General features: G+C 47.8%; 1 protein-coding gene across 2 annotated transcripts in view; it reads right to left on the reverse strand.

Moving 5' to 3' along the window:
- The window catches only part of CTPS2 (CTP synthase 2), a 122541-nt gene extending 116455 nt beyond the window's left edge, over positions 1-6086 (reverse strand). The window contains exon 1 of one of the 2 annotated variants that reach the window (XM_050777635.1): positions 5947-6086. The gene's annotated coding sequence lies outside the window, so the exon portion shown is untranslated. Of the gene's footprint in view, positions 1-5726 lie in introns of both variants that reach the window. The other variant, XM_050777634.1, reaches the window with a different exon arrangement.
- Between the last annotated feature and the right edge of the window lie 6497 nt (positions 6087-12583).

Below are 12583 nucleotides of genomic sequence, written 5' to 3' on the forward strand. Positions count from 1 at the left end.
CCAGGAGGCGGAAGTTGCAGTGAGCCGAGATCATGCCACTGCACTCCAGCCTGAGTGACACAGCAAGACTCCGTCTCAAAAAAAAAAAAAAAGAAAAGAAAAAGAAAAGAAAAAAGAAATAAAGTCACCAGGCACAGTGTGGTGGCAGGCACCTGTAATCCCAGCTACTTGTGGGGCTGAAGCATGAGAATCACTTGAACCTGGGAGGCAGAGGTTGCAGTGAGCCCAGATCGTGCCACTGCACTCCAGCCTGGGCAACAGAGTGAGACTGACTGAGAAAGTAAGAAAATCCCATCTCTACTAAAAATACAAAAATTAGCCGGGCGTGGTTGTGGGCACTTATAATCCCAGCTACTTGAGAGGCTGAGGCAGGAGAATTGCTTGAACCTGGGTGGCGGAGGTTGCAGTGAGCTGAGATCGCACCATTGCACTCCAGCCTGGGTGACAAGAGCAAAACTCTGTCTCAAAAAAAAAAAAAATACAAAAATTAACCAAGCGTGGTAGTATGCACCTGTAATCCCAGCTACTCGGGAGGCTGAGGCAGGAGAATCACTTGAACCTGGGAGGCAGAGGTTGCAGTGAGTTGAGATCATGCCACTGCACTCCAGCCTGGGCAACAGAGTGAGACTCTGTCTCAAAAAAAAAGAAAAGAAAAGAAAATGTTTTAAAAAAGAAAGTCTCCTTTCTAAATATATAGATCTTGTGGTTTTTTAAGTTGACGGTCATAAGGAAAATTTATTTGACTTTTCTGCTGCTGTCTGGTTCAAACCCTTTTGTTTTATAGGAAGCCCAATAACTGGGCTTTACAAAGACAGTGCCTAAATGCTAAATTAAGCTTAGTTGTTACCATTTTCAGTGCCACCTACATAATGATTCAGTCAATGAGCTCACAAATGTTTATTGACAAACTGGGTGTCGTGGTGCACACCTTTAATCCCAGCTGCCTGGGAGACTGAGGCGGAAGGAATGCTTCAGCCTGGGAGTTCAAGCCCACTGTGGGCAACATAGCGAGGCCTCATATCTGTTTAAAATATATATACACGGCTAGGCGCGGTGGCTCACGCCTGTAATCCCAGCACTTTGGGAGGCCGAGGTGGGTGGATCACTGAGGTCAGGAGTTCGAGACCAGCCTGACCAACATGGTGAAACTCCATCTCTACTAAAAATACAAAAGTAGCTCGGCGTGGTAGTGGGCACCTGTAATCTCAGCTACTAGGGAGGCTGAGGCAGGAGAATCGCTTGAAACTGGAAGCAGGAGGTTGCAGTGAACCAAGATCACCCCATTGCACTCCAGCCTGGGCAACAGAGTGAGACTCCATCTCAAATTTTAAAAAAATTATATATATACATATATTACATATATAATGTTTACTTGAACATCTATTACATGCTTGACATATTTCCAAGTCCTAGGGATATGGAGATAAAAAGACAAGGTCTATGTCCCACTGGACTTCACCTTTCCTGCAGGATTAAGGGGCAAATGAACTGTGCTTTAATTATACCTTATTCTGGCACCGTCATACTGTTCAAATGACTCTCTTTGTAAAAGTTACCAAAATGGAAAAATGCTGTAGAGGTATGGTGAAGAAAACTGGCATACATTTGTGCGAAGTCACATTATGCCTAATAATTTTTTTTTTTTTTTTTTTTTTGAGACGGAGTCTCGCTCTGTCGCCCAGGCTGGAGTGCAGTGGCCGGATCTCAGCTCACTGCAAGCTCCGCCTCCCGGGTTTACGCCATTCTCCTGCCTCAGCCTCCCGAGTAGCTGGGACTACAGGCGCCCGCCACCTCGCCCGGCTATTTTTTTGTATTTTTTTAGTAGAGACGGGGTTTCACCATGTTAGCCAGGATGGTCTCGATCTCCTGACCTTGCGATCCGCCCGTCTCGGCCTCCCAAAGTGCTGGGATTACAGGCTTGAGCCACCGTGCCCGGCCTCGCCTAATAATTTTTTATATAAGAAAATGCTTCTTTGGGAGGCTGAGGCGGGCAGTTCAAGACCAGCCTGGCCAACATGGTGAAACCCTGTCTCTACCAAAAATACAAAAATTAGCCAGGCATGGTGGCAGGTGCCTGTAATCCCAGCTACTCGGGAGGCTGAGGCAGGAGAATCACTTGAACCCCGGAGGCAGAGGTTGCAGTGAGCCGAGATGGCACCATTGCACTCCAGTCTGGGGAACAAGAGCAAGACTTCATCTCAAAAAAAAGAGAGTAAAGAAAAAAGAAAATGCTTATGTGGCCAGGCACAGTGGCTCGCGCCTGTAATCCCAGCGCTTTGGGAGGCCGAGACGGGCGGATTGCCTGAGCTCAAGAGTTGAAGACCAGCTTGGGCAACATGGGGAAACCCCATCTCTACTAAAATACAAAAGATCAGCCGGGTGTGGTGGCGTGCACCTGTAATCCCAGCTACTCGGGAGGCTGAGGCACAAGAATTGCTTGAACCTGGGAGGTGGAGGTTGTGCCAATGCCCTCCAACCTGGGCAACAAAGCAAAACTCTGTCTCAAAAAAAAAGGAAGAAAGAAAGAAAATGCTTACGTTACCTGAAAAAAGAGAGAGCAGACTATAACATTGAATATATTATTGACTATGTTTTTTTAAATTAAGATCTAAATGTTAATAGTCACCATTAAGATTTCCGTCTTATGGCTGGGTGCAATGGCTCACGCCTGTAATCCCAACATTTTGGGAGGTCAAGGTGGGTGGATCACGAGGTCAAGAGATCAAGACCATCCTGGCCAACATGGTAAAATCTTGTCTCTACTAAAAATACAAAAATTAGCCAGGCGTGGTGGCGCCTGCCTGTAGTCCCAGGTACTTGGGAGGCTGAGGCAGGAGAATCACTTGAACCCAGGAGGTGGAGGTTGCAGTGAGCCAAGATTGCGACACTGCACTCCACCCCGGCAACAGAGTGAGACTCTGTCTAAAAAAAAATTTCCATCTTTATTTGGTCAAAGATACACCATGTTATGTCTTAATATATTTAGGTGATTAGGTTGTCTGTGTTGGGGCTCAAGAAAACAAAACCCCAAAATGAAGGCCTCAGAAGCAAAGTTTCTCTCTGACCTTCTCCTGCCCTCCTGCCTGTCACCCCTCATACTCCCCCAAGGCAAGTCATAGAAACTAGAACCTCTTTCCCTGCAAAGCCAGCCAGAAAGTCAAAAAATATGACTCTAACCTTCCTCTCAACCACCTTTCTATACAACAGCTGGCCATAAAGAAATTAAGACCCTTATTCCAAAGAGGTTCTACCCCATACCGGGGAGGAAGAAAAGCTACAACAGAGAGGCCAAGAAGAATGTGGACAGGCCTTGCTGGGTTTCCCCACTCTGTCTATTTCCATCAGCTCATCTGTCCCTGCTTCATGGACTCCAAGCATAAAATCAGATCATTTCCCTTGCATCTTTAAGGGGTTTTCATTTCTGAAGGCTTCCATGTCACATAAACCTACGATTCAACAAATTGTTATGCTTCTCTCTTGTTAATCTGTCTCTTGTCTAAGGCTGTCAGCTGTGACCCTTATGATATCAGCTCTTTCCTCCCCTACATAAGCAATTACTCATTTTCTGTTTTGTCAAAAACACAAGATACCTTTTAAAGCACATTGGATATTTTAGAGACCTTTTGTAAGAATGCAACTTAATACCAAGGAGACACCTAATTCTTTCTACTTTGTTGTTGTTGTTTTGAGATGGAGTTGTGTTCAGTCACCAGGCTGGAGTGCAATGGCACAATCTGGGCTCACTGCAACCTCTGCCTCCTGGGTTCAAGCAATTCTCCTGCCTCAGCCTCCCGAGTAGCTGGGACTACAGGTGTGTGCCACCATTCCTAGCTAATTTTTGTATTTTTAGTAGAGACGGGGTTTCACCGTGTTGTCCAGGATGGTCTCGATCTCGACCTCATGGTCCTCCTGCCTCGGCCTCCCAAGGTGCTGGGATTACAGGCGTGAGCCACCATGCCCGGCCCTTTACCTCTTTTAAGCAAACAAGTAACTTTAACAAAGTTTCAAAGGTGCAGGGAAAGGCTGGCCCTGTTTTAGATCACTTTCTCCATTGGGGATGGTTTCTGGTGTCAAGACAAGCTTTTCATTTACTCTTACATGCAGTGAGCAGAACCAAGTGTTTATAGAATAGCACCGTGTAGAGCTGTGCTGTCTCCACTATATAATAAAAAATATTACACAGCCAGGTATGTAATTTTAAGTTTCTAGTAGCCATATTAAAAAAGTAAAAAGAATCAAATGAAGTCCATGTTAATATATGTTATTTAACCCAATGTAGCCAAAAATGTTATCACTTTTAACACACAATGTAAGAATTTATTAGTGAAATATTTTACACCCTTTTTGTGTACTGAACTTTTAGAAATCAGGTGCCTATACTTAGAGCACATCTCAGTACGGATTTTGCCACGTTTCCAGTATTCAATAACCACATGTGACCAGTGGCTCCCACATTAGACCAGGCAGGCCTAGAGCAAATAAAAGCACCAGGAGCACCCAGAGACACCTTCTCAGTGATGGCCATTTAAAAAGTAATGTCGCCGGGCGCGGTGGCTCACGCCTGTAATCCCAGCACTTTGGGAGGCCGAGGCGGGCGGATCACAAGGTCAGGAGATCGAGACCACGGTGAAACCCCGTCTCTACTAAAAAAATACAAAAAATTAGCCGGGCGCGGTTGTGGGCGCCCGTAGTCCCAGCTACTCGGGAGGCTGAGGCAGGAGAATGGCGTGAACCCGGGAGGCGGAGCTTGCAGTGAGCTGAGATCGCGCCACTGCACTCCAGCCTGGGCTGGGCGACAGAGCGAGACTCCGTCTCAAAAAAAAAAATAAATAAAAATAAAAAAAATAAAAAAATAAAAAGTAATGTTAGACACAAAAGAGTACTTACCTGATGATCTTGTTCTATGAAGTTCTAGAACAGGCAAAGCTAAACTATGATAACAATCAGAACCAGGGTTGAATGAGGGGCCTGGGGCGGATTGACAGGAAGGAGGTACCAGGGAACTTTGCAGGGTGAAGGAAATGGTCAATGTCCACTTGGGATAACGGTTACAGGAGTGTATAATTTGTCAAATCCCGTCGATTTGCACACTGAAAATGGGGCAGTTTATTGAATATAAACTATACATACAATTTTTTTTTATGTTGCCCCCAAAAAGCTATTTTGTAGCAGCAGCGTAGTTCGGCACTACGCGCCCTAACCATCTAGTACGGGGAAAACGCGGGGGTTGTTGTTTAAGGGGTGCACTGCGACGGGAGACAGGACAGAAAGGCCATGTTACCGGCGCTGATCACCAGCCTCGCCGACCCCCGCTTGGGGCTTCACTTCCGCCAACGCCATCTCAGGGCTCTCCGGGTTCCCGAGGGCCGGGAGAAGTGGGGATCCGGGTGCGGGCGCTGGCGCGGGCGGGGGCGGGAAGAAGCGCGTCCCGGGGACGCGCGGGACAGGCTCCGACCGCACTGGGCACGGGCCAGCGTTCCCCAGTCCCCGCGCCACACCCGGCCGCCGAGGTCTGCGAGCGCGGGGTGCGGGACGCGCGGGGCTGGCGGCCGGACTCTGGACTCAGCGCTGGGGAGGGAGCCGGCGCCATCAGAGAGGGGACAAAGGAGCCCAGCCTCACAAGTGCACCGAGGCTTGGGGGTGCAGGGCAGAGAGGCCCTGGGGACGTGGGATGGCCCGGGCGCCAAGGCCCTGGGGGTCTGGGACAGGCCCAGGAGGGAAGTTACCTGCGCGGTGGTGGTAGCGCCGGGTAGGGTGGCTGGTGGGCACGGCGGGCTCCACCCCGCAGCTGGCCTGGCGCTCACCTGTCGGGCTGGGGAAGGGGTCGCTGCCGGGGCTGTCCAAAGCCGCCCCCAGGATCTTGCCACCGCCCACCCGGGCCTCGGGGTGCGCGGCGCCCTCCTCGCCCACCCTCCCCTCTCCCTGCTGCTGGCCCAGCTGACTCACGCTGGTGAGCTTGGGGTTTGCACCCGGGTTTGTGCAATGGTCCAAAACAAGCGCCTAAAAAGTGATTCCTCCAGCACAGGCAGCTCCCGTCACCCTCCGCTCTGGACGCACTGGGCCCCAGGCCTCGCCCAGCTCGGGGACCGCTCCTCCCTCCCGTGGCTCACTTCGCAAAGGCACTTCGAGTGCGCGGGTGAACTCCACAATTCCCGGAGAGCCCCGGCCTCCTGGCAAGCCGAGACCCTCGCTCGAGTCCTCCCGTCCAGATCTCACCCTTGTAAAGAACTTCACTGGTCACAAACGTTTGTGCATCCCCTACTACACCCCAGGAACTGCAGGAGCGCTCAGGAGAGAAGGAAAAGAAAAAAGAATGCCTGCCTTTGAGGAACTAGCTCACAGTCTGGAGGGAGGTCCACCCGTCTGTTGGAACCAGTAAGGTTCCCTAGAACAATATTTCTGCAGCAAAGAGCTGCGGGGGTGCAGGGAGGGGGGAAGGCAATTAAGGCTTGGAAGGGTGACTTTTTTTTTTTTTTTTCTCTGAGACGGAGTTTCGCCCTTTTTGCCCAGGCTGGAGTGCAATGGCGCGATCTCGGCTCACTGCAACCTCCACCTCCCGGATTCAAGCGATTCTCCCTGCCTCAGCCTCTGGAGTAGCTGAGATTACAGGCGAGCCCACCACGCTTGGCTAAATTTGCATTTTTAGTAGAAACGGGGTTGCATCACGTTGGCCAGACTGGTCTCGAACTCCCGACCTCAGGTGATCCGCCTGCCTCGGCCTCCCAAAGTGCTGGGATTACAGGCTTGAGCCACTGCACCCGGCCCAAATACTCTAAAAAGTCACTCTTCGGGTGACTCACGCCTGTAATCCCAGCACTTTGGGAGGCCGAGGCGGGCAGATTACCTGAGGTCGGGAGTTCAAGACCAGGCCTGGCCAACGTGGTATAACCCTGTCTCTACTAAAAATGCAAAATTAGCCGGGCGTCGTGGCACCTGCCTGTAATCCTACCTACTCGGAAGGCTGAGGCAGAGAGAATCGCAGAATCGCTTGAACCCGGGAGGCAGAGGTTGCAGTGAGCCACAATCGGGCCACTGCACTCCAGCCTGGGCGACAGAGGATACTTTGTCTCAAAAAAAAAAAAAAAAGTACTGGAGGATGATTGGTGCTGGGAACGGATACAGGAGGTTTTTCGGGTGAAGGCAAGAAGCAAACCACTGAAGGAAGCTAACATGGACAATAGAAGGGTCTGAAGTGAGATGGAAGAGTTTAGGAAAGTGGTGGAAATGTTGCATAACCAGTGTGAGATGCTAGAGCGACAAGTTAGTCAAGAGTCACTGAAGACCTAGTGGAGTTTAGAAACCATCATTGTGTAGTGTTGTCCAGCTATAATCCGGCAAGGTATCTACAGAAATATAGCTTAGTTATAAAACCCAAGTTTCCTGCTTGCATAGAGTAGAAGGACAAGAGGGTGAGGAGGTGGAGGACACAGAAAGACTGTGATTGCAGTGATGGGCCAGAGTTCTAGTCCTAGAGGACAGGAACTATTAATAAAACCAGTGGGGAGCTGATAGACTGGGAGACAGATGAGAGAAGGGCTCCAAGGCCAGGGCCTCTGAGGAGAGGACTGGCAAACTGGCAGCAGAGAGTGTGGTGCTGGAGTTCAGGCCTTCAAATGGATATTCCAGGAAATGAGACACTTTGGGGTGTAGCAGCTACAATGGAATAGAAAAGTGAGATGGGCATCACTGGCCTTGGGTTTAGTGCCCACAAGGCTGGCGTGTTGGACATCGAGGGTCCCAAAAGGATGGCAGGAGGTGGAGGAGTCAATCGAGGTCAAGGAACTTTAGATAATTGGGGTTGCAGGGTGGGTAGTGAGTCTGAAACTAATAGATGACTGACAAGGAAAGGGAGAAGGTTGCAGAATAAATGTCCAGTGCCTTTCAAGACACAATGGAGGCCTGGTGCCGTGGCACACCCCTGTAATCCCAGCACTTTGAGAGGCCGAGGCAGGCAGATAGTTTGAGTCCAGGAGTTGGTGACTTGCCTGGACAACATGGCAAAATCCCGTCTCTACAAAAAATACAAAAATTATCAGTTGTGCTGGCGTGCGTCCCAGGGGAGGCTGAAGCGAGAAGATCGCCTGCGCCCAGGAGGTCAAGGCTGCAATGTGCTATGATCGTGCCACTGCACTCCAGCCGGGACGACAGAGTGAGAGCTCGTCTCAAAAAAAAAAAAAAAAAATCAATTAATTTAAAAAAATAAACACAGCCAGGCATGGTGGCTCACGCCTGTAATCCCAGCACTTTAGGAGGCCAAGGCGGGTGGATCACGAGGTCAGGAGATTGAGACCATCCTGGCTAACACGGTGAAACCCTGTCTCTACTAAAAATACAAAAAATTAGCCGGGCGTGGTGGCATGTGCCTGTAGTCCCAGCTACTGGGAGGCTAAAGCAGGAGAATCTCTTGAACCCGGGAGGCGGAGATTGCAGTGAGCCAAGATCGTGCCACTGCACTCCAGCCTGGGCGACAAGAGCGAAACTCCATCTCAAAAAAAATAAACACAATGGAGTTTCTCCCCACCGAGGACGAAAGAACAGTATTGTGGAGGAAGCAGTAAGAAGCTTGGAACAATGATGTCAATTTCTGGGAAAATAAGCAGAGGCTTCACTCAGCAGGGTATCCTTGGGAGAGATCCAGGTCTCCATGAGTATTGGGGGGGTCCAGGGGAGGGACAAGGAACCACCTTGTCAAAAGGCTAGAGGAATAAACAAGTCTTCCAGAAGGCTCAGGGGAAAGAACATTTGTGAAATGGGTTGGTGTGGGTGCTAATACTTAATACCTGCCACATATGTAAGGTTTCCTTCCACAGTTTCATCTTTCATTATCTGTTTACAACTAGGACAGTTGTTATGATCCCCTTTTTAGAATGAGGGACCTGAGGTTCAGAGATGTGAAATGTCTTGACCAAGGGTACATTAGTTAATATGAGTGGCAAAGCCAGGACATCAATGCACAGCCAGACTCCACCACAGGATGTAAGGCCTGATCTAATCGTCCTATTCATTTATGAGGCTAATGGATAAAGATAGTCTGTATATACAAAGGGCTCAGTATAATAACTATTGTATTTTTAATCTCAAATGGGAAAAATAACAAGCTGGAAAACAAATTTGATAACAGGGTGCGGATTGACTGAATTGTGTGGGATAAGGGTGTATCCTCATTCAACAAGTGTCAGTTCATGGCCCACCACCAGCATAACATTTTGCTAAATCCGCACAAGATGACTTTTTTTTTTTTTTTAAGATGGGGTTTCATTCTTGTTGCCCAGGCTGGAGTGCAATGGCACAATCTCGGCTCACTGCAACCTCCACCTCCCGGGTTCAAGTGATTCTCTTGCCTCAGCCTCCTGAGTAGCTGGGATTACAGGTGCCCACCACCACGCCCGGCTAATTTTTGTATTTTTAGTAGAGATAGGGTTTTACCATGTTGGCCAGGCTGGTCTTGAACTCCTGACCTCAGCCTCCCAAAGTTCTGGTATTATGGGCATAAGCCACCGTGCCCGGCCAGATGATTTTTTTTAAATGAAAACGAAGCCCATCATTAAGTTGATTGCTTATGTTCTCCTTTTGTAATCTTTTTTTTTTTTTTTTCTATTTTTTGAGTCAGGGTCTCACTCTATCACCCAGGTTGGAGTACAGTGGCATGATCACAGCTCACTGCAGCCTCCAGCTCCCAGGCTCAAGCAATCCCCCTCCCTCAGCTTCCCAAGTAGCTGAGACAACAGGTGCAAGCCACTACACCCAGCTCATTTTTTATTTTTTGTGTAGACAGGGTCTCGTTATGTTGCCCAGGCTGGTCTCAAACTCCTAGACTCAAGCAATCCTCCCACCTTGGCCTCACAAAATGCTGGGATTATAGGCATGAGCTATTGTGCCCAGCCTAATCTCTTATTTTTAAGAATTCTACCTTTCAGAACAGTTGTAAAACTGTCTATCCCTTGGTGACCACAGTGTTCACCACGATTTTAAGTGTACCTTAAGATAAAGCAGAGTAAGGCTGCAAGGACTGGGCCCCACCTCTGCTATGGGAAGGACCAGCACTATACTTCTTTTGCAAGTGAGGAAACTTGAAGGGCAAAAAGACAAGTAAAACATCAAGTTTAGGCCGGGCACGGTGGCTCACTCCTGTAATCCCAGCACTTTGGGAGGCCGAGGTGGGTGGATCACCTGAGATCAGGAGTTCGAGACCAGCCTGGCCAACATGGTGAAACCCCGTCTCTACTAAAAACACAACATTAGCCAGGTGTGATGGCAGGCGCCTGTAATTCCAGCTATTTGGGAGGCTGAGGCAGGAGAATCGCTTGAACCCAGGAGGCAGAGGATACAGTGAGCCGAGATTGTGCCACTGCACTTTAGCCTGGGCAAGACAGAGCGAGACTCCGTCTCAAAAAAAAAAAAAAAAAAAAAAGTCAAGTTTATTCACCTACTAGATGATGGAATTAGAAGCCCATCCTAGGCTTCTCACTCAAATTCCAGGCTCTGTTCAATCATACTTGAAGCAAATATCCTATTCTGGAAAGTCGCAATCACTTTCAGGTTCTCACTGACTTAATAAAGCCTAGAAAGGCATTGATCCTAAGACATCTCCTGACTTCAAAGCTGAATCAATACTTGGACTCTAAAAACAGGCTGGAATGTCATTAATGTCACTGAACTGTACACTAAAAAAAGTTATGTTCACTACAATTTAAAATATTAATAGTGTAATATACCAAAAATATATACCATTGAATTGTACACTTTAGACAGGTGAATTGTTTAAATCTCAATAAAGCTGTTTGGGGGAAAGAAAAAACAGGTTGGGCTTGATAACCTAAAATCCTGGACCTGAATAAAATGTAAATGTAAGTCAGGCTGGAAAACTGGACAGCAGGGAAATCAGAGTTGTAATCAATTCCTCATGTACTCCCTCAGGTCACTGGAACCATCCTCCTCTTCTCAAAATAGCTGGGGACCAAGGAATCATGGATGTCCTTCCACAACTAATGACTGGAGACTGTGCTTGGGAAATGTGTCCATGAACTCCCTGCTCTGAAGCGGTACTTATTCACATCACTAGTTTTTTGTCAGTTTTACATGCTATTGTGGGAAAAGTTAAAAATATAGAAAAGACAAATGTTTAATTACCCAGCTTCAACCCATGGCCAGGCTTGTTTCATCTATATCCCTACCCATTCCCCCCCACCCCCCATCCTGTATTAATTTGAAGCAAATTCCAGACATGGTATCATTTCTTTTTTTTTTTTTTTTTTTTTTACGGAGTTTTGCTCTTGTCGCCCAGGCTGTAGTGCAACAGCAGGATCTCAGCTCACTGCAACCTCCGCCTCCTGAGTTCATGTGATTCTCCTGCCTCAGTCTCCCGAGTAGCTGGGATTACAGGCACCCGCCACCACGCCTGGCTAACTTTTTGTATTTTTAGTAGAGACGGGGTTCCACCATGTTGGTCGGGCTAGTCTCAAGCTCCTAACCTCAGGTGATCCACCCGTCTCGGCCTCCCAAAGCGCTGGGATTACAGGTGTGAGCCACCGCGCCTGGCCCAGATATGGTATCATTTCTTTGGTAAAATCTCAATACGCACGATGGATAAACAAAACGTGGTGTATACATACAAGGGAATACTATTCAGTCTTAGAAAGAAATTGACACAGCCTTGAGGACATTATGCTAAGTGAAAGAAGCCAGTCACAGACAAATATTGAATGATTCCACTTATATTAAGGTATCTAGTCAGACCCACAGAGACAAGAAGTAGAATGGAGGTAGGAGGGGGATGACAAGGACAGGAATGGGGAATTGTTTAATAGGTAGTTTCAGTTTTGCAAGATGAAGTTCTTTCTATTTTTCATTCTTTTTTTTTTTCTTTTTTTTGTGAGACGGAGTCTTGCTCTGTCACCCAGGCTGGAGTGCAATGGCTTGATCTCAGCTCACTGCAAGCTCCGCCTCCCGGGTTCACGCCATTCTCCTGCCTCGGCTTCCCAAGTAGCTGACTACAGGCACCCGCCACCATGCCCGGCTAATTTTTTTTGTATTTTTAGTAGAGATGGGGTTTCACCGTTAGGCAGGATGGTCTCGAACTCCTGACCTTGTGATCCGCCCGCCTCGGCCTCCCAAAGTGCTGGGATTACAGGCATGAGTCACCGTGCCCGGTCTATTTTTCATTCTTTTAATTGCAAGATGAAGAGTTCTGAATATTCATTTCACAACAACGTGAATGTACTTAACAGTAGTGAATTGTACACTTAGAAATGGTTAAGATGGTAAATCATATTAAGATGGTAAATTTTGTGTATTTTACCACAATTAAAAATTTTTAATTTCACAATTCCTCCATTTTATCAACTACCCAGTGTCCAAATTTCCAGTTCTTATAAGTATCATATATTTTTTTCAATGTGTTTGCTGAATTAGGGTCCTAATAAAATGCACAAGGGGCCATGGGTTACATCTCTTAAGTCTTTTTTAATCTATAGGTTCCCCACCACACCCCCCTCTTCCTTGCAATTTATTTGAAGAAACAAGGTTGTCTGTCCTGTGGCTTCTCATAGTCTAGATTCTGCTGACAGCATCCCATTGTGTTGTT

The sequence above is a fragment of the Macaca thibetana genome, chromosome X (genome assembly GCF_024542745.1).
Source record: "Macaca thibetana thibetana isolate TM-01 chromosome X, ASM2454274v1, whole genome shotgun sequence".
NCBI classification, from domain to species: domain Eukaryota; kingdom Metazoa; phylum Chordata; class Mammalia; order Primates; family Cercopithecidae; genus Macaca; species Macaca thibetana.